Source organism: Papio anubis, chromosome 2, assembly GCF_008728515.1.
Source record: "Papio anubis isolate 15944 chromosome 2, Panubis1.0, whole genome shotgun sequence".
NCBI lineage: Eukaryota > Metazoa > Chordata > Mammalia > Primates > Cercopithecidae > Papio > Papio anubis.
The window spans coordinates 153,878,799-153,904,090 of record NC_044977.1 but is presented as its reverse complement, the minus strand read 5'-3'; the positions used below and the strand labels follow the sequence as shown (position 1 = coordinate 153,904,090).

The following is a 25,292-nucleotide window of genomic DNA, read 5'->3' as shown; positions in this document are numbered from 1 at the left end:
GATTTCTGGACGCCCCGCCCGGGGACCTAGGGAGGAGGGAGAGAGGAGGGAGGGAGTGGGCAGCCTGGGCGCACGCCACCGGTCCCCGTACGCCCGGCACCCCCCGTGGTGCGGCGAGTCAATGGGATTTGCACACTCGAGGTGTAACAGCATTACTGCATTAATTACCATTTCCATTTCACGTCCAGATTGTTTACTTATCTGCGGGAAACATATGTCGGGAGAAGTTCACATTCCGGATTCTGCTCCGCTGCCCAAGGTGCAATTCCGGGGAGGCGGCGAGGGGGGAGGGGAGGGCTTCAGATTTTTTATTACACCCTCTAGCCTTATCTGCCGCTGTAAATTATGAGGATCCTCCATTGAGCGGCATATGGAGATTATATACTTTTTTGAATATCGTTTCCCAAAGCCTGCAGATTTTCACTTTGAAATGAAACAATCCTCCGCTGGTTCCCCCGGGGACAGGCGTCTCCTGCGTTCCCCTGCGCGGCCTGGGGGACCCTTCTTTCAGAACAGGCGCGCACCCACATCCCCAATGCCGTGGCCAGTGCCCAGTGGAGACCTCTTTCATAGGATGTAGAATAATCTTCCGGGGAACACCCCTCCATAGGCAGTGTTTGAGAGCTAAGGCAGTTTCCTTCCTCTGTTTTCCTGCGCCTAGCCCCCGGACATCTGTGCCGTTTGCAGCTCTTTTTCACTTCGAATACCCGCATAGACGCGAGCCCACTTCTGCCCTCTTCCTACGCTGGGCGGCTCCAAACCTGCCGCGAGGGCTGAGGTGTTCACACCTGCCCACAGCAGCCTTCCTCTCCCTAAAGCGTCTCAAAGCTTCCTAAGCGCTTACATTGGTCTTGGGACAGCCGACTTTGGCTTCTTTCTTTGTTTGAGGGACCGTGGAAGTGGCGGGGGTCCCCCGCTTGAGACCGCTTATTGTGAGGCCTCAACGGAAATCCTGCACGGAAGGCAACCGCCTCCCCGCTCGCGGTAAGCAGGACCCACCCGAGTAGCGCGGACCGAATCCCATCTTTCTTATCTCTCGGAGACTCCTTTCAGGCTGAGATCAGAGAGGGAGGGAAAAAGAAGAGAGAATCATTGTTCTTCTTTTTTTAATTTAATATACCAAGCCACCCGCTCAGGTCATTTATATGCTTAATTTAGTGATAAAAGTCAATAAGCAGAATCACAGGGTTCTTCCCTCTTTCTATTTCTTTTGACCACATTTTTCTACAGTAATTGGGAAAACAGTAAAATATATACACCCCCTTTCCCCGTTCAGTGCTTTGTCTGCAGTGCAATTATAGTAAGTGTACTTTATTAATGTAATTTGTTTGCTTTTTTAAAGGCTGCAAGGGGAAATGTGCCTTTTAAGAGATTTTTCCCCCATCTTATCTGGGTTCAGTTTGCAGAATTACACATACTCTGTGTATAGACACCCACCCTCAAAAGCCAAACTCAGAAATTTCCTTGAAATGCTCGTTTTTATGATTCAGAAGTATCCCGCGGGAAACCTATTGTGATGTTATACCAGGAACAATTAAATGGACCAAAGCAATGCAATTAAGGCAGAGAAGAAATAAGATGGAAAATGGGGAGAAATAAACAGATTCTTTCCCATTAAGTATTGTTTTGAGATTTCTAATTTTTTCAAAACCTCTAAGAAAATTGTGAGGTGTCACTTCTCTCTTCTGGGTCTATCTGTAATTGAATCTAGGTCACTATTCTAAAGCAAGAAAAGTCTGCTTTCCACTTTCCTACATCAGGCTGAAATTTGGGGGAGGGACAAGGGTCTTGCAGTTTCATTTAAAATGTAATGGTGGATGAACTGATAAGCAAATAGGGAAAAAAGAGTCTGCTTAAAAGAAAAAAAAGGCATGGTTTTAATATGCTACAGATGGGGGGAAAATGATTTACATGAGAGTTTATTTCCTCTTTGCTGATATGAAAGAATTACAGATACAAAACCCACTGATCTATAGAATAAAAAAAGAAAAGAAATGTTATTTTCCTGTAAAGGTGTCAGTTCATTTATATTCATTTAACCATCCATCCATCAATTCACTTTCTCACTCCTTGCACATTCTCTCTGGCTCTGTTAAACCTTCGCCTACCAATAGACTTTGCTAGAATATGCAATGAAGTTTTCTTTTAAAAAATAATGTGAGATTAAGATGAAGTAAGTAAAGATAAGTAAAGAGAGAAGGTTTTGTCATTGTTGTTAAATAATTACCCCCTAATAATTCAGCATTATGTTTTATGATTGTAGAACAAAATTTTACCCATATTCACATCTCGTTACTGCTGCAGTTCGAGTACATACAACATGCCAGTGGTTAAGAATATATGCAAAGGATATGCAATTATTTTTTCATAAGATATGCATGCAATACAAAGAAATTTATTAGTTACAAACCTTCCTGTAACATAAAAAATGCAGCAAAAGATGAGTCAGATGTTGAGTCAATAATTCATGGTTTTATTAAAACAGCTGTTATCATAAGTATGAACTAGTTCACATTTCCCTAAGGATCTCCTGCTTGCTCAAGGTATGAGCAACATCAAATCTTTTATGTTTGAAGTTTCCAGGTCCAAATAAATGTATAGTAAAATTTGCATATATTAAGAAAGAAATGAGGGGGGCAGTCATTTGAGGAGCTCCCAAGTGCTAGAGAAGATTACATAAGAACAGGTTTTACTTTTCCTGAAATAAAAATTGATGACCAGTATGACAGATATTTCCTCCATATTCTCCGAAATAAAGGGGTAATATAGTGTCATCCCCTCTTTCAATGACACGCAAATGAATGACTGGAGACCTATAGACCTAAGCAAGGACAAGACCAACAACCAGTATCTGATGCTGGTTTTCATAAGTAAGAAAAACAGTACATTGTTTAAGACAGCAATGCATTCTCACAGGATGAATCTTCTCCAGACTGAAGACCATTTCCTTCAACCTTTTTTTTTTTCTGTCTTATCCCTTTTTCCTCCTCTTGTTTAGTTTTCTTTTCTTTTCTTCTTTTTTTAACCTGTAAATACTATTGATGAATCAGAAATTTTCTTTCTAGGTCTTCATAAATTATCAGCATAATTCTTTGTCATGCCTGTTTCTTGCTGGCCTCACTTTCTCTCACTGTGGTAATCCATTTTCTTACTCATCTAATTTTTAATCGACCAAACTGAGCATGAGGCAGAAGGATGAACAGTTTGGGCAGAAGTTAAAATGTCTCATGTATGTTTTGACTCAAACTCTATAGACTTATTTGTAGCAAGTGCTTATGACATAAATCAGCTGGATGAGAGGGCAGCTTTAAGGCATTTTAGAATTGTTTCTTACCATTGTCTTTTACTTCCTGGGCTCTTCAGTGTTTGTCATAATTATACCTAGTTAGAAGGCTTCATTTGCTTTGAGTTATCATTGAGAACTAAATTGAGAAGAAAAGAACTGAAGGCCTGAAGACATGTCATCTGTAGAAAAGGTGAGCTGAACTTTTCTCTGTCTGAATATACTTTGAGTTTACAATGAGACATTTACTTATTTGTATAAATCGGTTATACTCTGAGCTAATGTGAACACAAACTTGGTATAAATACAGATGACTCCCTCTCTGCTGCTGTGGCAGGTTCATCTGACACCTGGGGCTCAAACCAGTCTTTTTACCACATGCTTGGTGAAATTCAAAGTGTATCACACAACTACAGCAGCATTCATGGCCAACCTATTTGGTAGGAAGGATTGAAATCAGATGGGAGGTCAATTTGCTGTCTAAATCAAACAAACTTAGCTCCTTTGCAGATAATTGAAGATGCTGCAACATTGCCTGAAAACATTTTATAATAAACAGGTGAAATAAGTGATAATGAAGGTGGGTTTGGATTTTTTATTTTAGAAGGAGATATTTCATAGAAAATATGAATCCTTGTCTCATGATTAGTGTCTCTCTGCAACAGCCTCATCCTTCTGCAGATGACCTCTTCTCAAGCTTTCTTGGCAAATCAAGAGCTTCTGCCTTTTGGGGGACATCCTCTTGACCTCCCACCCATGTCAGCTCTTAGAGGACATTCCACAGGAACATTGTCTTCTTGTCTTCCGGTATTTTTTATGGAAACAGAAATTAGGTTATCTTCCTTATGCTCTAGACGGACATCTGAAATCATCAAACCCTTGAGAGAAAGAGCCCTCATTCTTTTTTGAGACAACGTGGAAGAAAACAGGTAAATTTCATTTGTGATGAACTGTTGCCAGAAAGAAAATTGCCATTATGATTTCATTCTTCTTCATTGGGGAGGGCTCAAGAGTAGGATAAATTCAGAAAGAAAAATAGTTCTTTGGATTGAGGCCAAAAAGGATATTCGTTAATTTCTGTCTTTTGGTCATCCTCTGAGTTTCAACTAGAAGTCAAAATGTATTCCTTTAGTTAGTAAGGGGGAAACCAGTTGAAAAGACCTTAATTAGTTAATGCATTTCCCAACCCCTTGTGGTTCAAATTCCTTACTCTCCTGAACAGCAAATAATTTCCTACACCCCAGAAGAATTCAGACCCTCTATGCTAAGATTCCACACCTTTGTCAATGAAGCAGGGTAGGAAAGGGATGATGAAGGGATCGGCATGCCACTGTCAATTAATCATGAAAATTTTAATAATTGACCTTTAGTCCCCTACTGATGGTGTCAGCTTCATTCATATATTCTTTCCCTTGATAAGAAAGGGCAGCATCAAAAGCTCTGACTGTCTTCCTAGGAGAAATCTATGATACTTAAAGACAAAAAACCTGGAGTGCCATCAGACCAGCCCTGGAAGTCTGCTGGAACCTGATAGAGATATTGCCTAGCACAAAAGTCCAAGGCTGAGCACCAGGCCTCAGACCATTTGTTTCATGAAGTCCTGGCTTGGATGCAAAAAAAGAAGTCAGGAAACTTGTATTTTACTTTCAGTGGCATCGACTGTGCCTGGAATGGTGTAAAATAGTCCACTGGATGTGAATAAGTAAGATTTTGATTTCTCTGCAATCAGTGACTAAAAGAAAATCCAGCATTATTAACAGTGTTTAGGTATCATCTCAGCTAATGAATTAAATAAGATTGCTTTTTCTTTCATTAAAATGTGTTTCAGGAATATGTTTTAATTCATTGAATCTCTTTCCAGGACTCTGAAGATTTGTCTCCATATTCTCTGGAAAGATGTACTCTGTTTGCAATAAGAGGGAGCCACATGGTTTATCAGATGGTTATTAACTGAGTATTCTGTGCAAAAAATTTGTGCCTTAGGTATTTTATCTTGTTAAATTCTCCCCAAAGCATTATTAGGTAGGTACTACTATTTTGCCAATTTCAGATATGAGGAAAGTGAGGCTTAGAGACATTAAGTGACTCACCCAAGAGCTCACAGACCTCACACGGAGCTGCTATATCCAAGCTCTCTGTCTTCCCACTACTGTCTTTAAAATCAAAGGCTTACTGGAGGTGGTTAAAGGAAGGAACAAAGAACCCATGGCATTCACAGCTGAGGAAGAGTCCAAGGAAGGAGGGTAAGGGGGAGGAGCTGAAACACCCTTCCTGTCTCAGTTTGACGTAGAGTATTCAGAATCCAAACTGATCAACATCTCCTGTCACTGAACTCTTACTAGTTGAGCCCACACTGCTTCAGCTTTATCATCCCAAGTCTCACTGACTGCTTCTAAGTCTTGCAGACACAGCCAGGGACCAGGACACCACCAGGATGATCCCAAATTATCACATATGAGAGGCACATTTACAGACACGGATTTCCTGCAAAACCTACCAGATGAGCCCCCAGCCCCTTCCAGACCCATTTCATGATGCTCATTCCAGAGCAGCCTTCTTTACCACACAGCTTAGCAGTTGAAGGTAAATATGTTGGGAAGGAAAGAAAAAATATTCCTGAAAGTCCTATGTCTTGTTCTCCTGCCCTTAATCGGGTTTAGTAAATCTATTACCCTGATCATCCCCTTGAATTTCTAAACTAGATTCTTCAAATCTGCCCAATCTCTCTGTCTTTGCCTTGAGATAGGAACAATGTTTCTTGCTTGCTCAGCCTGCATTGAGCTGTTTGGTATAAATCATGTAATACCAAGTGGCTTTTGCATTTCCCTGCTAATAATAGTTTGCATTCGATGCATCTTTCTGGAAGGTTCAAAGCTTGCCATAAATAGAAAGTTACTGATCACAATATTTATGTTTAAGGCAATATTGGGACTTTCCAAAGCCTCTCAGTTGTTTTGGACTCAACTTTTATAGAGCTTCTCTGAAACATGCTCGTTTACTCGTTCTTCTAGATTTAGAATTCCACCCTCAGCTGGAATACAGATGATCCCTAACAAGTCACATGAAAAAATGAATTGTGGAGCCAGAAGAGTGAGTCCTTGGAGAACTAAGGGCCAGAGACCTGTGAGCAAGATTTGATAATTTTATAAAAATTAAAAGACGATTTGAAATGTTATTGGTCTTACTAAAACTTTTACTTGTGAACCGCAATGGATGACATGATCACTTGTGCCAATTATAATTTTATACCCAAGGACTATAGAGCATTGGATAGGTGTGTTGGGCAGGTTTCTCACAAACACTGACAGAAAGGCCTGATGAAGGATGGGAGGACAAACTAGGGGGGTTGCCAAGTAGAAAAACAGAAGAGATGTCTGAATGCTCGTCCTGGACTCTGCCCTTTGGTAAGGGACTAAAGGTTTCTTATGATGTTCTTTCAAATTTCACCGTCACAATTTTAGTCACATCCATCTATAATATTATTTACTTTTAGATTTTTCTTTAAATTGACTCACTTTTTCACTTTAGGCTCATCCCAGGCAATAATGTATATAAATCATAAGTTTGTTGTAATAGATTTTTTGTAATAATAATCAAAATTAAATTTATTCCTCTGTAACAGAGATAATTTCTCAAATTACTTTGGAAAACACCAATTTAAAGTGCTCAGTTTACCACTTGAGGAAAACGAGAGAAAATCAGAGGAGTAATGCCATTTTTCCAAGGTCACACAGCCTGACAACTGGAAAGCCTAGCCTAGCACCTAAGTCTTTTAGGTATTGGCCCAGTACTCTTTCCTTCTATCATCTTTCTCAAAGGCTAAAAAAAAAAAAATAACTGTCAGGCAATTAGCACTATCTCTTGGGGGTAGATGGCATGAAGATTTACCAGGTTCTCTCATAAAGTTTAAACACTTTCTCGGTGGTGCTAAACCTTATCTTGGTTACTCAGACTGTCTTCAGTCTATTAATTATATTGCATAAAACCTAACATATTTCCATGGGAGGAACTCTAAGGGAAGAAGGACCTGAATGGGTTTTGAGAGCCAGGGACTGCCTTTCCTTTAAGAAGGTCATCTGGGCAGGAGAAAGCAGGAAGGGAAGGGAAAGGCCACTAACCATAAGCAGTCCAACTGTGGGTAAGTCACTAGTGTCAAGGAATGTAGTCTCCTCAGTCAGGCGGGGTCCAGGTGCTGCATACTGCCCAAACTGCCTGCCTTCCCCGGATGTTTGTTTTAACTTGGAGCATGTCATGGCCTCAGAGAACTGAATTCTTGATCTGTGGCCTGTCAAAGTCTATGATTGTTTCCAATATCACATTGTCTCCGATTTGTCACTCGCAGCACAGATTCCAAAGGAGCCTTCAGTAAAAGAAAAAAAAAGAAAGAAGGAAAGAAAGAAAGAAAGAAAGCCAGCCAGTGGAGGAGTTTAACCCACACAAAAGTAAAGGAAAAAGCACCCAACAAATCACGCATTTTGTTGCAGACTTGTGCTAATTTTGTTTATTTGTTTATTACAAGGTGCTCTAAACCTCCTGGGGTATTCCACAACTTTAATGACTATGTGTAACACCACCCAGCTAACACTGCTTTTCCATTCAGTCAGCTCAGTCTCACAGCAGTCCTCACAACTACCTGGTCTCAGGTATTATTTTACAGAGGAGACTGGAGCTTTGGGAAGTTAAGTGGCTTGCCTACAGTCACAAAGCCAATATGAAGAGGACCTGAAACTCAGATCTTTTTTCCTTCCCAATTTGGGATTCTTGCTATCACCCTATCACACTTCTAGACCTGTATCTCTTGCATCTCTATCGGTCTTTCCTGAAGTCAACATACATTTCTCCAGGGTCCTGATGTCCTTCATCAGTCTTACCTTGGCACGATAAGTAATTCATTGGGATTCTTCTGCTTTGGATTTGTTTTGTCTTTTTCATTCTTTTGAGAATGCAGATTAGCATTCTGGCTAATCACTTGGGTATTAAAAGTCAGACCCTCTGGGCCTAAATCCTAGAACTACTCCTTGCTAGCTATGCCAACATTAGCAAGTTGCTTAACCTCTCTGTGTCTCACTTACCTCATCTGCAAAATCGATATTGAAGTAGTCTTTGTAGGTAATTATAGCCCTGAAGCCCTCATAGGATTATTTTGAGGATTAAAGGACAAAATGGTTGTGAAGTACTTAAGTACCATTATGTTAGATATAATTTTGAGCATTTTCTTTATTTTTTTTTCACCCCTTTAAAAAATCTTCTTTTGAATTCAGGATTCCTTTTCTCCATATATTTTTATGGCAAATGAGAATACCAGCTTAGGGTCTATTCTGTTCATCTCTTGAAAACGACATCATACTTTTTCCTTTGAAAAATGATACAAAGAGAACCCCCAGCCTTTTCCCCCTCTCCCTGTGGCTACACTTTTCCCATCATTTAAAAAGGTTATTTCTTTTCTTCATAGCACAATGTGGTGGGATGAAGGGGAAATGGTTTAGAAAATTTTAAATTGACGTATATTATTTGTTTCCCCCAGTTATACTGAAAAGAAGAAAATCTCTCCAGTTTCAGAAACACTGGCCTTTTGGATACTGAGGAGTTGGAAATGGAAAGGGGATTTTAATGAGTTTCTCAGCAATGAGGCTAGAGAAAACATTACCCATCTCCCCCTGTTCCCCAATTCAGCAGCTCCCTGACTCCTGTTTTCATCACAGTCCTGTTAGATAATTACAGCCTCGAAGGCCTCCTGTTCCTTCTTTCTGTGCTCCCTGAATCTTCTCTCCCAGAGCCAGGACTACTTGGAAATTTTCAGCCTCTGTTAGTTGCCTGCTCTGGGAGCCTGACTCCTCCCATCCATCATCTCTTTATTCTCCCCCTTCACCTACTGTAGTGTCCCCACTCTCTCTCTTTACCTCAGCCCCTTACCCTTCCTTTCCTTCTACACCCTTTTCCTTCGGTCCATAGTCAGGATGTACTAGTTGCATTCAGGTCCTTTTTGACACTAAGAATTCAGGGGGACAAAGTCAATCCCTGGAGACTACTATCTTCCCTTTAGTGATGCTAATGAATATAATTCCTGATCTGAAATTACCTGCACTTTATTTGGCTGCATCTAGTTTTCTGCCACTTACTGCCTGCATAACCATAGGCTATGTACCCTACCTCTCTCCGGGTTTGTTTACTCCTCAGTTAAAAGGAGGATTAAAATGGCAATCGCAACACCTTGCCACAGATACGTTAGGAAGATTAAATGAGATAGCATGCAGGGTGCCCAGCCTTAGGCACATAGTAAATGCCTATAAAATGTAACAAGTGTCATGTATTATTATTAAATTGTATCTACATGGTAGAAACTAGTGGACTACTTTATTAATTCGGATTTCTCTCTTTTTCCTTTCCTATGATATTTAAGCTGGAAAACCCTGTATAGTTTTAAAAATTAGTTGTTTAGTCATTGTTTATACAATCTAGATTACTTAATAATCTCTTCAGTTTTTATATAGACCCAATGACATGCGGAGTAACAAACTAAGGGAGAGGGTGTGGTCCACACCTTCAGGGTCAGAAAACAGAGTTTTAACCCAGAGAGAATGGGGAAAGAGCTTATCAGAAATGACTACACTTTAAAGCTGTGGTCTGTGCATACCCAGAGTCTTTTTTTTTTTTTTTTTTTTTTTTTTGAGATGGAGTTTCGCTCCTGTTACCCAGGCTGGAGTGCAGTGGCATAATCTCAGCTTACTGCAATCTCTGCCTCCTGGGTTCAAGCGATTCTCCTGTCTCAGCCTCCCGAGTAGCTGAGATTACAGGCGCCTGCCACCATGCCCAGCTAATTTTTTGTATTTTTTTTAGTAGAGATGGGGTTTCACCATTTTGGCCAGGCTGGTCTCAAACTCCTGACCTCAGGCTATCTGTCCACCTCGGTCTCCCAAAGTGCTGGGATTATAGGCGTGAGCCACCCCGTCCAGCCTCCCAGAGCCTTATTTCATTTTATTTTATATATTTTTTGAGACAAGGCCTTGCTCTGTCACCCAGGCTAGAGTACAGTGGTGCGATCATAGCTCACTGCAACCTCAACCTCCCGGGCTAAAGCTATCCTCCCACCTCAGCCTCTCCAGTAGTTGAGATTACAGACATATGCCATCACATTTTTTGTATTTTTGTAGCAATGGGGTCTCACTATGTTGCCTAGACTGGTCTTGAACTCCTAGGCTTAAGCAGTCCTCCTGCCTCAGCCTCCCAATATTCTGGGATTACAGGCATGCACCACCATGTCTGGCCTACCTGGGGTTTTAGAATTTTAGAGCTTAGAGAAACACTTGAGAGCTTTGAGGTCACTCTGCCATTTGAGATTAAAAAAAAAAAAAAAAGAAAATCAAGGGCCAGGAACAACAAAGTGCCATGGTTAACGTCACACAGGGGACGGTGGCAGAGAAAAGTTATTTGGGGCCTACCTTTATGTAGGCTGCACTTCCCTATGCTGCCAGAACAATGAATAAGAAAAGGAAAAATTTAGTCCATTATTTTGGGCCTTCTTTTGATACTGAATGCTTTTGTTTTTGTGCCTGTACACACGCGAAGCCTCTGGTGGAATGGTCTGTGGACACTGTGATAGACAAGCAGCACTATTAATACTGGTGGCTCAAAGTAATGACTGCCTGTGTGTTGGCTGCCTATGCTCTGCCAGGGCTTTGTGTTCATCTTCTCATTCCATCTTTACTATTTACTGCAACTCTTCAAGGTAAAGTGATTCTACCATGAGGATCCAGGAGACTAAGTACCCGACCCACTGTCCTTACAGACCCAGGTGCATATTGAGATCTGTGCGTCTGCAGAGAACATGCACTTTTTCCTGTGTCATGCTGCTTAATTCATGCTCAGAACTGACTACCTGAGAAAGTGACAAGGAGAGAAGTAGAGTGTGAAAGGACAAGGCCCAGAACGAGAGAGTAAAGTTGTTTGGAAGAATCAATTCGAGAAGACTTCCTGGGAGAGGCAGTTTTGTAAAGAGTTGAGGGTAAGTCTGTACGGGGGCACGGAAAAACAAAAGTCTAGTTTACAAATGTGTCTTTTCACTGCCTCGTATTCAGTTTCTGTGTCAAATGTTTAAAAAGGCTTGCTGTCTTTTTAAAAAATATATATATATTATTATTTAATAATATAAAACAAGGCAAGACTGACTTTTTCACCCAGCAAAATTTCTTTCATTTATGTGACATTCTTGAAAAGATAAAAGTATGGTGATGAAGAACAGATCACTGGTTGCTGAGGGTGGAGAACTAGGGGACGGTGTGGCCAGCAAATGGATTGCGCCAGGAAATTTTTGAGGCGTTGGAACTGTTCTGCATCCTGATTGTAATAATGGTTGCATGAATCTACCCACGTGTTAAAATTTGTAGGACTGTCAATTGTATTGTATCTTAATTTTTTCAAATCTATTTATTTATTTTAAATTGACATATAAAATATGTATTTATCATGTACAACTTGATGTTTTGAAGTATACATACAGTTTGTGTATATATATATATATTTTAAATAAAACAAAATTATAAAACAAGGCACAGAAACACATTGAAGAACACTTGGGTTGTATTCACAGTGATGGGAAGTATCTTGTTAAATCAGCCCTTCTTCAGTATGTCACCTGGTGCCTCTCATGGTATAGGCCTGATATCCACCTAACAACTGACCATCTCAGGGTACTAGCTGAGGGCGAGGGGCTTGTCCCTTATAATTCTAGGTTCCAACTTTTCTGTGGGCCCGTTTATTCACTCCACCTGAGCCAGTAGGAATGGGAGTAGGGATGGATGGACAAGGGAAGGACGGGGATCACATTCGGGTGGGAATGTACATCTTGCTACCAATGTTGTTTTTTTCTTTTTTTTAAGAGGCCTTGCTATCATCCCAGAGTATGGATGACATTTCCCCTAAACCTGTTATCTCATGAAATTAAATACAGATAAAGAAATTCTCTAAGAAGGAATGTTCCTCTAATGTAGCATTAAACCCTCTTGCAACCATAATAGCAACTGCTACCATTTACTGAGAGCCTTCTCACGGGATCAGGCATTTTACCTACATGTGCTGCCTCTGTTCTTCCTCACAGCCAACCTATTGAAGAGGTTGTCATTTCCTTGTCATTTCCTCATTGCTCATGTGAGGAAATAAGAGTTGATACCTTTGAGCACAGTTAGAAGGCTAATCCTTGGCAGAGCAGGGATTCTAATCTAGGTCTCAGACTCCAAGTGCTCGTGTCCTTCCTGTCACTTCCACTGGCCACTTCAGCTGGGGTCATCCAGGTCTACTGAGGAGACTGCCCTGCCCCACCTCTCCTCCTCCTCCTCACTCACCGCTATGGGCAACCTCATTTCCCAGCTTGCCCATTTGGACTCCTCACCCCAGATCTTACTTTACAACCTGTCCCCACTGTCACCCAGCCTCTTAAGAGGTTTGTCCCTGCTTTGACTCCATCTATTCCCAGCCCTCCCATTCTTCCCCTTTATGCTCTTGGAACTATCACCAGTAGCTTGGAAACAGGGAGGATACACAAAGTCAGGAGAAGATGAGCTCCTGGCAGTCCACGTGGTCAGCCACACTTGTCCTTACAGACCTTGTTATAAAGGGTCGTCAGGCAGCTTAAGCTGTTGGCTGATCAGACTTACTCTTTTTCTCTTCATGCATAGATATGAGTGTTGGAGGGAACTTCAGCCCTTATCTTGTCTAAGTTGTAGGAATTGCCAAGACCTTGGTGGGCTGACTTGGGAATCCAGCCATCATGCAGAGCTGTGATCCTCAAAGTGTGTACCAACGTCAACTGGGACCTTGTTAGAAATGCAGGTTCTCAAGCCCCTGCCCAGACTTACTGAATCAAAACTTCTGGGGGTGGGGCCCAGCAATCTAGGTTTTAACAAGGCCTCCACAGGTGCTTCTGAAGCATGGAAAGTTTGGGATTTACTGATCTAGACCAATGCTTCTCAGGCTTTAATGTACATAAAAATGCCAAAGAGTCGGTTGCCAGATTTAGCAAATAAAAATACAGATGTACTTATGGAATATGCTTATACTAAACAAATGCATTGCTTATCTGAAATTCAAATTTAATTGGGTGCCCTGTATTTTATCTGTCAACCCTACCTGGGTATTTTTTTAAATGCAGCTTCTGATTCAGTAGGTCAAAGGTGAATCCTGAGATTCAGTATTTCTGACAAGCTCCCAGGTGATGGATGCCCAAGCTGCCAGACGCACTGATAGCAAGGATCTAGAGCTACTGGTTAAATGCAGATTCCGAAGCTCTCCCTCAACCTACTGAGTCAGGTTGTCCCAGGGAGACACTGATTTAGAATGCCGTGACCATGGTTCTGAGTCACAAACATCCCATTTACAGACTGTTAAGTTCAGGATTCACACATAGGTGAGACTCTGCATACACAGTAGTGGAGACAACTAGGAATGGGGTGGTTTTGCTGAGAGGCAGGGAGGAAAAGAGAAATGTGCTGAGGTAGAACCAACTCACACGGAACGGGAGGACCCAGGAAATAAGAGGCTTGTTGCAACTCTGGGAAGGAGTAAAACTTGGGGCTCCCTGTCCCCCAGGACCCCGAAACACAAGCAACCCCTCCATGTGCAAGATGCTAATAGGCACATTTATTGAGCCTCTCCTGTGTTGAGAAACTCTAGGTGATATCTCATTTCAGTTTACTCTCTAGCAACACTTTGAAATTGAAATTCTTTCCCCCTTCGAGGAGATGAAGAACCCAGGGCTCAGAAAATGCTAAGGTCATACAGCTAGCAAAACCTGGAGTCAGGATTTGCACACAGGTCTGCTCCCAAAGCCTCTCTTCACTACCTCATGTCTCTCTCTGCTGATGCTCATTCTGTGGTAGCTATTGAAGCACAGTGGTGGTTCCAGGAGACAAGTGGCCACTGTCCTCTACAGCTGCAGCAGCAGATTCCTTTCCTTACGGCATCTGCCTTCAACACCCTCCCACCTGGGCCCTCCATTCCATCACATGATGCTCAGATCGTGACCTGCACAGACTCAGCATGCTCGGTGACTCACCTATGGCTTGTTTCTCTCAAGAAGTGTACCCCACATGTTGGAAGCTACTAGAGAGGGCCTGACCACCTGCTTCATTAGGCCCATTAGCTTTCTTCTTTTGCAGGAGCCAGATTTGTCATGTATTTATTCTTGATGCATTTTTTTTCCTTTGATCTTCCAGAACAGCTACTTCAATTTAGGTTTCTACCTGGACATGATAAAATTCCAAGCATGTTCTCACCCCCATCCCAGGTTTCAAGGTGTATTAGTTTAAAGAATTCCTCCCCATCTGAGGAAATGTTATTGTCTGAGCAATACCAGAGTTGGAGGTCCCAGACTCACTGAGGGTAAGACGTTAGAATTTCAAACTCTTAATCCTATTGATTCCCAGTCCTTTTGATCTTTTCAGCACCTGTCAGGAGAGCTGAGTTTATATAATTGGGGGGAGGGTGACTGATTGGCTCTGGTTTTATTACGACTTGTTTGTGCCATTTAATTAATAATAAAAACAGCTGCCAGCTGCTGAACCACTTGAGGACATCCTTGCAGCTTCTGCTCTTCCAAAAGCTCAGGCAATTATTTGGGTTCCAGGAAGGTGACTGAATCAAATCATCAACCTGGGATGGATTTTGTTTTGCCTTTAAGCAACCTCCAGTCGTCCTTTGTAGAGTCCGTAAGTGAATAGAATAACCAAGAAACACACAGCTCTTTTCAAGGACAGGAAAGGGGAAGAAAAGTAATATTTCCTGAGTGTTTAGGTTGTGCCAGGCACTTAACTCGCTTAATCCTCTCAATAGCTTTGAGTCATAGATCTTATTATCCCCATTTTACAGATTAGTGAGTTCAGCCTCAGAGGTTAAGAAACATGCCCCAAGTTCAAACAGCCAGAGAATGACAAGGCTGGGATAAGAACTCAAGTCTGTCTGATTTCAAAGTCATTGTGTTTTCACGCTGTGTAGGTTGAAGAATTTCTTAATGCATCCTGAAAAGTAAGAAAACTTGTTTGGTTCTGTTTTATTGCTTCTGCATTTTTTTAAATGAATAAAATGTGCTATTTAAAAGTTCTAGGTTCTCACTCAACCAAATATGAAGACTCATTAAAAGCTCTGCTAAGTAAGTGAGAAATATAAATAGGTCAGTGAAATGATATAGGAATCCTGAGAAACAGGTCAATGAAAATCAGTCAGGGAAGTGATAGACTAATAAATGGTGTTGGGGTAACTGACTTTCAATATTAAAATAAAGCTAAGTTCCTATCTCATCTCATACACAAAACACAAATTCCAGATGGCTTAAGTATCTAAAGCTTAAAAGAGAAAAAATTAAACGTTTTAAATTATTAGAAAAAAATATAGGAGAATATCTTAGGGCAGAGAAGACACCAAAAAATACAAATAATAATGGAAAACATAAATAAACTTAGCTACCTCCAAATTTAATTTTTGTAAAACAAAGAACCCAGCTTACAAAGTTAAAAGGAGAGAAGTAGCCTGAGAGAAGATATTAGCAAGACTTACAACAGTCGAGATTAGTATTGAGAATGTATTAAGAAACAAATTTTTAAAAAACTCCTACAAATCAATAGCCAAAGGCAGACAACCTAGTAGATAAATGGGCAAAGATTATAGAACAACAAGGTCACAGAAAAGAAATTCACACCCTCAGAATAAACAAATAAAAAAAAGTGTTCAATCCAACAGGGAAATAACAGCAAAAATAACACAATTGGCAAAAATTAAATAATAGGTCATTATTATGCATGAGTGAGAATATGGACCAATGGAAATGTTCACAAATTACTGGTATCAGTATAAATTTGTAAAGACATTATGGAAATCATTTTGGCAGTATCGGGTAAAAATCGACAATGTGCATCACCACCCAGGAACCCGCTTCTAGACATATCCAACAAAGAAATGCTCATGCAAGTGTAGGGCCAGCTTCATGGACACAGAGTTCTGCCCTCAGAAGGGCCCTGTGCTTGGTTTAATGCTCTGCTTTCACTGTCTGGAAGTTCTTAATAGTTTTACTTTTGAACTTGTGCTTTAAGTGATGTTTGCCGGGGCACTGCAGCATGTCGTGAACGGAGGAGATGGGTGCAAAACGCATGTCCTCCACATCTTGCTGCCCTGTTCATGTATAGTACTCAGGATGTCCCATGAGCACAGAATCCCAGTGGACCCATGAAGTGTGGGAGTTCAACAGAACTCAGGGCAAGAACAAGGTAAGTCTGTTATGTCTTCAACTGAGTAAGTGGGGAGGTAAATACTTGAAGAGGCCACTCTTTGCCTTTGAACCCGAACTTGCTTCAAATGCAGAAACAGGGATTGACAAACCAAAAACTATGAACAACCAAGGAACCCTGCTGTACTTTTTCTAACTCAAGTTCTTCCTGTATTTGCCAACCACGTACACTGAAAACGATGGCAGAGAAGGAAAGGGAAAGATTGGGCATCTCACAATCCCTTTTTCTTTCAGTTCTTCCTTATTCATCAGTAAGTCAAAGGTAGAGAGTGTTGGTAGAAGAGTGTTGGTAGACTGTGCATGAGTTAAGAAATGAAATAAAAACAGTTGGGTTCATTTTGCAGCATTTCCACTCTTCTGGTGAGAATGAAATACAAACACATTTATGAGCTGCAAAATGCAAGTTGTATCATTTCCATGATTTTACATACAAGTTAAATATGCTTATATTTGCATTTAAAACAGGTATTGCACAATATAAAGATGAATGGTAAGATTTATGATAATAGCTTACTTTTTAAATTTTTCTTAGAACATTAGGATGACAAATAAAGAAACACAGACAAGTCATGACAAGTGAAGAGAGAGATTGTGGAAGAAAGGAAAAGGCCTTAGCTTTTATACCTTTAATGGCACTTTTTTCCTATATTTTGAACAGAAGGGCCAGCTTCATTTTGCACTGGGTCCACAAAGTATGTAGCCAACCCTATGCATTTGCGCAAGGAAACATGAACAAGAATGTCCATTTTAGCAAAATTGTAGAGATTAAAAAGAAGGAAAATAATCCAATATCCAAGAATAGGAACATGGAGAGATTATGATATAGTCTATAGGATGGACTATTGCATGGCAGTATTAAGTGTATGAAATAAATTTACCAGATCCATAGGCACGTAGATGGAGATAAAAAAAAATCAGAAGGAATTCAAGCTGAAGATCATTACAAGATATAAGAGTATGCATCTATGTAATTTTATAAAACACCCCAAAATTCATTATTTATGAACACATTTATGTATATGGTAAAGTATAAACACATCCACCAGGCACACACCAAATTCATGACAGTGATTTTATTTAGGGAGGGAAAAAGAGAATGTCACCAAAATGAACAAAATGGAGGATTTAATATTTAATATTTAATCTTTTATTTCTTAAAAAATTTTATAAGAAAATGTTAACTTTATTAACTTTAACAGAATGTTTAGTGCTGAATACATGGGTTTGATATGCTGGTCTTAATGATCTCCATATTTTTTAATTAAAAAACTTCCTAATTTAAATAAAGTAGACCAGTCATTCCTTCCACTATCCCTCCATTCCAAGCACAATTTCTAAAAAGCAAAAAGAAAATTTGGTGAGAATGCAGAGAGGAGCCCTCCATGCATATGTTTCTTTGAACAGGATACTAAAACATGATTTTACCTACTTATCAATATGGGGGAGATGGCAGAGAGGCCTGGAGTAAATCTCCTCGGTGTTTGTGAATGAAAGTTATGCACAGACCATTGGCTAATCATTGGATTGGCACAGAAAGACCCTCGTTTCCAGAGTAATGTTGTTTTTTAACTCTCTTGAATTGACTTTTTAAAAAATGCAAGTGATTTTTGTGTCCTGAATTTGCTAATAAGTCAGACCTTTGGAATCTTCCATTACCTTCTGGAGGATGGTTATATTCTTGGCCCTGGACCAAACAAGAGCATAGTGGTGATTTACTGATGCATGCAGCTCCACAGTCCTGGCTCACACACAGAGTTGTAATAGCTCTTTAAACTCTAAGGGCTTGAGTTCCAATTCATTTGCCATAAGCAGAATGTAACATGGAAATTATTTTGGCTGCAGAGGCAAATGTAGCCCATTCATGTATAAAACCACTGCAATAAAAGGAAAAGAAACTTAATCTAGGAAAGTGATGCCTGTTTTTGGTTTCTTTTCTAATTCTCTTTCTCTCTAGATGCTGGCTCATTACTGGGAATTTGGCTGCTATTTGAAGCCTGGCCCTCTTAAGAGCAACATGGCACTGGTAATAGTCCCTGGAAGGTGACTTTCTCAAGCTCAGCCCAATTATCCATTTTTCTTCTGGCCACTAATCTTTAACTCCATCCCACCCACTAATCCATTCCCCCATGAGCAAACCATGCACAGGTAAGTAGCAGGGGACCGCCATGACACTTTTAATTGAAATAGCACCTAATCCACAACCTACCTGCACCGCTGTCACTTTTCTACACATACCTCAAGACTTGGCAAGGATTAAACATGACTAGTATTTGAAGAATACAAAATTCAAGTATCTCTTCTGCTGAAAGTAGAGGAAAAAAAGCCTCTCTATAAAAGCTAGATGGCATTTGAAATTATTTTAATAACTCACCCACAACTCCTATTTTATCCAAGTTGGTTACAAAGACAGAATTAACCTTTTCAGAATAATTTATAATATTTATTCTCATTTACATAGGAAATAATAAATATTCACAAAATTATAAAAGTCTCTCTCACTGACATTTGTAGACAACCACAATCGATCTGAAGTGTCTTCATACTAACTGTTCACCCCATGGAGTGGTTGCAGCCAAGGTAGGATCGTTAGCAAATAAAGTTGGAGAAGCCATTTTGTGTCTCAGGGTAAGACTGACATGCTGAAGGGAGCTTGCTGAGTCAGGGCAACCTCCTCCAGTCTTATTGCTTTGCCTGTCCTATTACTCTGACTCTGATGGCTATGTGGTTAGGAACCTGGAATTTTATCAGCTTATATTATACTGTATCTGCACAAAAATCAATATACAATTAACTATCAATTATTTGGAGTCCTGTAAAGACCTGACAAAAATACCCTCCTGAAGAACCCATAACCCTATCCATAAATCATTAATATTTGTCTTTGGAATATGTGATATGATTTATATTTCAACCAACTTACCTCACTAATTGCGTATGATTTTGACTAATGTGAAAACTGTTTGCAGTCTGTGTAGGTAGCAAGTGGAGGACGATAAAAGGTCCGTTAGATGGTGGGAGGAGGGGAGTCAGTCATGGAGAAACCATGTTTTTACCCTATGTAATCCATAAAGTTGATAATGTGCAAAGTGGATGCTATTTGATAGAAAGAGTAAAGCTGATTTCCCTTTGCTTGCTTATAGCATTTTTGTTGTTGTTGTTCACTAACTCAAATCACTGCCAGGTGAGAAGGGAGAGGTTGGGGGACAGTTGTGACTTCTTTGTTTCCATTTTGCAGATTGCATTCAGGAATACAGGAGAGTTCTTAGCATGACTGAGACCATATAGCCATTTACTTGGAAGCTGAAGTCCCTGTCATGGATATCCTAACACCAAGCTCAGTTCTACAGCAAAGCAAAAGTGTACTCACTGGGCAGACAGATACTAATTACAGGACTCTCTCTAGAGACACGGCTATACCCTGAATCTATTTGCTGCCCCCTGAACATACTGGGCACCAGGTACTGTTCAGAGAGAAGCCCCATTGCTACAGTTGGAATAGCCCTGACCTAGCAGGGCTATTCCTTATCCCATTGCAGATCATTATTTTAACTATACCTCATAAAATTAGCATTTTTAAATGTTACTAAATGGTATTTATACTTATTTTTAATACCTTGTAATGTTTCATCCAGTAGCTAGGTCTACCTTAAATATCTAATCACTATTTTATCATCATGTTCAGCATTTAATTTTTTCAATTTTTGAGAATTACAAATACTACAAAGAATATTTTTGCAAATGGCTCTTTTTTTTTTCTTTTTTTTTCAGGGGGTTGTGGGTGGTACCAAACAACTTAAAGAAATGGTACAAGTGAAAGAACTTATGTGTATGTTTTGGTATATGTGTTTCCCCCGCCACCCACCACGAAATTATTCTCTTAGAGTAATTCTCATCAGTACTCTTACTAGGGCAAAGTCTAGAAAAATGCTTAAGTCTTTTGCATTTTGTTTTTTCTTAAAAGGGGTACGTCAATTTATAATGTCAATACAGAGTGTTGCTATTCTAAAATTTTAGTCTAACTTTATATAATAAATTTTTAAAGTACTTTCTTGATATTTTTTCTTTTGATTTTCTCAGTTCCAGCCCTGTCACATTCAGTGCATATGCTGTCACATTGCTTGACCTAACCAGCCCCTGTCAAAGCAAGATAATTGCTGGGTTTTGCTGGTAACCCATCCCACTTAACCAAAAGGGCCCAGAATTTTTTCTTCGTAGGATATAAGCAGGACACTTCTTGTGGAAAATACAACCAATATGGTTTGATTGAGGGTTGCTGGATGCTGCCTTCCTGTTGACAAATCCTTCTGTTCTGTAGGTACCCAGAGATGGGACAGCTGGAGGATGGGGAATGGAGAGGATCCAAAGGCACTAACAACTGTCTTGGCCTTTCTACAATAAATTTCCCAGCACGACACAGAAGCACAGTTACACACTTGCACACACACCACTGAGCCTCCCAAGTGTTGAAATACTACATCCAGGCATATATTTAAACTAAGAAATTTAAAAAGAAACTACCATGTCTAGCAATACTTTAATCATCCAAAGTAGTAATAGTAAAGGTAACTGATGCTAACATCTATTAATGCCCCAAAACATTAAAAAACTCAAGAAGACAAATAAATCTACCCTGATAAATATGAATATATGTTTTAATTTATGCTTTTTTATTTTTAATTTACGCTTTTCTTGAAAAATTATTGTCTTCCAATGATTAATTCTTTTGAGTCAGGGTTATGTATGGTTTTGCCCTGAAGCTTTCTTTCTAGAAGAAATTCCTGGTCTCAATTTGCTTTCTAGACAATGATAGGAGAAACCATAGGAAAATGTAATTCAAAATCAAAAAGGCCCGTAACTTTCACTTTCTGAAAAACTTGCCAGCACCTGGATGTATAAAATTATACTATTTCTACAAACACAATCCTTGAATTGGAAGCTGGCCCAGATTTCTACTACCCAGATTCCTACATTCCATGTGCAATCCTCTTCACTCCTGGGCTTGGTGTCTTTATGGCTTTTCGCTAGTATTCAAAACGTTCCCTTAGTTCAGACTCTGCAGCCAGCTGTCCAGGAGGCTCCCTGGTGGTTGCATTAACATCCTGGGGCAATACTGCCGTCTTGTGGGCATGTAAAATGCTGCAAATTCATCCCAAAGTGAAGTTGCATTTTCCCAACTACAGGCACAAATGAGTCTTCTCTCTACTCTTTCACTTCTAGGCTAATGGGGCTCCTTGGTGACCGAAGATGTCAAGAGGGTTTGGGGTAGACAATTTGTAGTGCCTGTTTGTCATTTCTCTGAGATCTTGAATAAACTTTGGGAACCTATTGGGTGAGAGTTGTTGGAAAAGTGAATTTACAAGATGTATTCTTAATATATCAGACCTAATTAAAAATTTTGCCAATAAAACAATGTGGCAACCCGGTACCATGTGTGGTGGCATGCTTGTGACTTGATTTATCCTTGTAAAAATGACCCTACTGGCTATGTGGTCCCCAGACCTAACGGGCTTGTGATTTAATTTTTTAAATATGACAAATCTCTTCACTGCAGAAACTCACTAACATCCTTTTGAACTTTATGGAAACTGCTGTTTCCAGTTGAAAGATGGATTTAGAGTTTGGGACAGAAAACACAGTGATGCTGAACACCAAAAGTTATTTGGGAAAACATTTGAATTAGCGCAGAAATGATGTAGTTTAGCAAAAACATTAACAATAAAACATTACCTTTCTTGTCTTAAAACTGTTTTTTTTTTTTTACAAACAGCTTATAAACTTTCTCTGTGATGAACCTTCCTAAACAGTTCAGCTGAAGACTATAAGCCTGTTAGAGTCACTTGGGAAGAAGAAACCTGTGTGCATCTAGGTTGTTCCTTAAAAAGCTGTTGTTCAACTAAGACATGCTGTCCTTACAGTGCTGTCACTGCCAGAAATAATCTTTGATTCTGTCTTCTTGGTGTGAATTCTCAACTAGTAAATTTCTATATTGAAATGCAAATTAGCTCTTCCCAGTACAAGCTTGTAAAAATGTCAAAACACCTCACAAAAATTCTAATTGCCACATAATTAGGTATCTAAACAAAAGTTCTATGCTGATATTTTAATTTTGCTTCATTGCAATAATGTATATTTAATAATGGGCCCAACAAGGACAAGGTGATAAGTTAGGGAAGAAAGTAGCTAATAGCACCAAATGAGGATGCCCCTGAACCCAGAGCCTGGCAGAAAATAGAACTGACTTCCAGGGAAACATCATGTGGCCTAGCGAAATAAACACCACTTAGGGAGAATTAGATTAGCCAGAGTACAACAAACTTCCATTCCAAGCTGGAATTTCTTTTAGAAGAAACACATTTTAGTGAAAATGTGTCTTTATAAAGAGGTGATACCCTGGGGTGAGCACTAAATCAGTCTAATGCCTTCAATCTTCTTAATTTCCCCCTACAGAACTGTACTTCTTATTAACGTTTGTAATGACCACCTGTGGCACTGTAGGATCCTGAATTATCAAAGAAAGATCAAATTATGTCCTATTGATGACACTTAATAGACATCTAGCAGGTGCACATGTTATGGAATGATATTTGACAAATGTAGAAATGATAAGGGTTATCTGATCTGCCTGAAATTAATCAGAAGCTTCAATTAAGTAGAACTCCAGTTCTGATAATATTCCATTATTATTATCATCATTATTGTTGTTACTATTAAGAATTATAGCCCCTTTTCAACTCATCACTACCTTTATTGTGGAATCACCTGTGTTCAATGTACCTATATTATGGAAGGATAACAGGGCACCAAAGTTGCTAGCCTGATCTTATGATTGCCATCTTCATCTTTCAGTATGGAATATATTATATTTACATTAAAAATTATCCCTTACAAGATCCCCTTAAACAATTTTTCAAATACATGTTTAAAGACAAGTACATTAATTTCAAGAAAATTTCTTATAAGATTAGGGGATGTAATGTTAGTATGATCTACTAATAACCTAGTAACTATCATTTATTGATTACCTACAAAGTCACTTGTGTTTTATATTCATTATCTCTAATTTTTAAGGTGCTCCTGCAAGGTTGGCGGTATTATCTTCACTGTCCAGAAGACATAGTTTCAAGAGGCTAAGTAATTGCAGTAAGATCATATGGTCAATAAGTGCAAAAACAAGACTCAAGCCGCACTGGGTTTTAATGGAAGAACCATGTGATGTTTGAGTAGAAAAATCTATTCCCTCTCTTCTCTCTCTCTCTCTTTCTTCCCAGTGATAAACAGTAGGAAGCAGGATTAGTCTGTGTTGAACACTATTACTTCAGCCCACATTCACTGCTCGTCTTTCCACTATTTTTAGTTTTTCCTTCTGTCCTGGACTCTTCCTTTCTTCCTTCAAGTAGAAAAAAGTCACCCCTCTACTTAAAACATCACAGAACACCCATATTTTTGCTCACTTGTCTAAATCTTTTTTATTTTCAGCTAAACTTATTAGATGAATGTCCTAATTGCCCCATTTTCACTTTGCTTTCACTCTCATGGCCAAATGCATCTCCTTATTTCCCACCACCAGAATGAAGCTGTTCTCAGACTTACTTATGACATCTGCTCCAGTTTCAAAGGCTTTCTCCCAGTCCTCACTTTCTGAAATTCTCTGCAGTAACTGACACAGTTAATCTCATTCTCCTTCACCTACCGCCAGTAAAAATACTGGCAGCTGACACACGTGGAATAGTGACTTGGTGCTAGGCTCTGGGTTAAGCACTTTATATGCATTATCTCACTTAATCCCCACAACATCCCTGTCATCTCATTTAATTCCCACAACATCCCTGTAAGGTTGGCACTGTTATGGGTCCCCATTTTACAGATGAGGAAACCGAGTCTCGGGACATAAAGTAACTTGTCCAGTATTACACAACCAAGAACATGGTGAAGATAGCTGTTGATCCAACATGCTATGCTATCTTTAAAAGTATTTAGCCAATCTTTTACTACCTGCTGGGCACAAAGCCAAGTTCATTAGAGGTATTACCTGATTATTTTGTGTTATATTTTCTCTTATTATACCTAACTCTGAGTCTATTGCAAGATCAAGTTTGTGATCCTCTGCCTGTTTCTCCTCTTGACTACTTCAAATTCCAAGTAGTTTTTAAAATTTTTAACTTGCATCAAATAATTATTGATGTACAGGGCATGGTGGCAGGGCTCTGGACATAGGAAAGTGAACAAGGTAGGCTTGCTGCCTGCTTGAAGTTGACAATGTAGTGGAGAGAAAGTGAGACAGACATGGCACAAATCACTACCTGAGCCAATCAGTGGCCCACTGAGAACACTCCTTCCAGGTCATGAAATTTCAGGTGAAGCGACACACCAGCTCACCCACCTACTTCCCACCCCCGCCCCACAATCCCCTTCCTGGAAACCTTGTGCTACCTCCAAAGCCAAACTCTCAAATAAAACCCAGCACCTTCCAGAGATGCCAATTCAGTGGTGGGGTTTGAGGTGAGTACTCTGGGACCCAACCTGGGTTTCACAGAACTAGGAAACGACCGGCCCTGGGCTGGCCCCAAGGCTAATGTCAGAGGTACCCCCATTCTCCTGATTATTATTCAACCCAGAACAAATGCTTTCCTCTACTTTCCCCTAATTGTACGTGGTGCTAGTCATCTCTGTGGCAAGAATCTCTGTCACAAGCTAATAATGAAACATATCTTTGGTTCTTTCACAGCACCCAGCTTTGGG

The 25,292-nt window shown here is 39.9% G+C and overlaps 1 long non-coding RNA gene across 3 annotated transcripts; it reads left to right on the top strand.

The window, feature by feature from the left end:
- The first annotated feature begins 751 nt into the window (after positions 1-751).
- LOC101015071 lies at positions 752-24,932 on the top strand. 3 transcript variants are annotated; one of them, XR_002520534.2, is made up of 4 exons: positions 752-3,476; positions 4,138-4,212; positions 5,145-6,406; positions 11,070-24,932. It is a non-coding gene; the product is annotated as an uncharacterized LOC101015071 (long non-coding RNA). The 3 variants fall into 3 exon arrangements; XR_002520535.2 differs by having other exon boundaries at positions 752-4,212; positions 11,070-11,285; positions 11,498-24,932; XR_002520533.2 differs by having other exon boundaries at positions 752-4,212.
- The last annotated feature ends 360 nt before the right edge of the window (positions 24,933-25,292 follow it).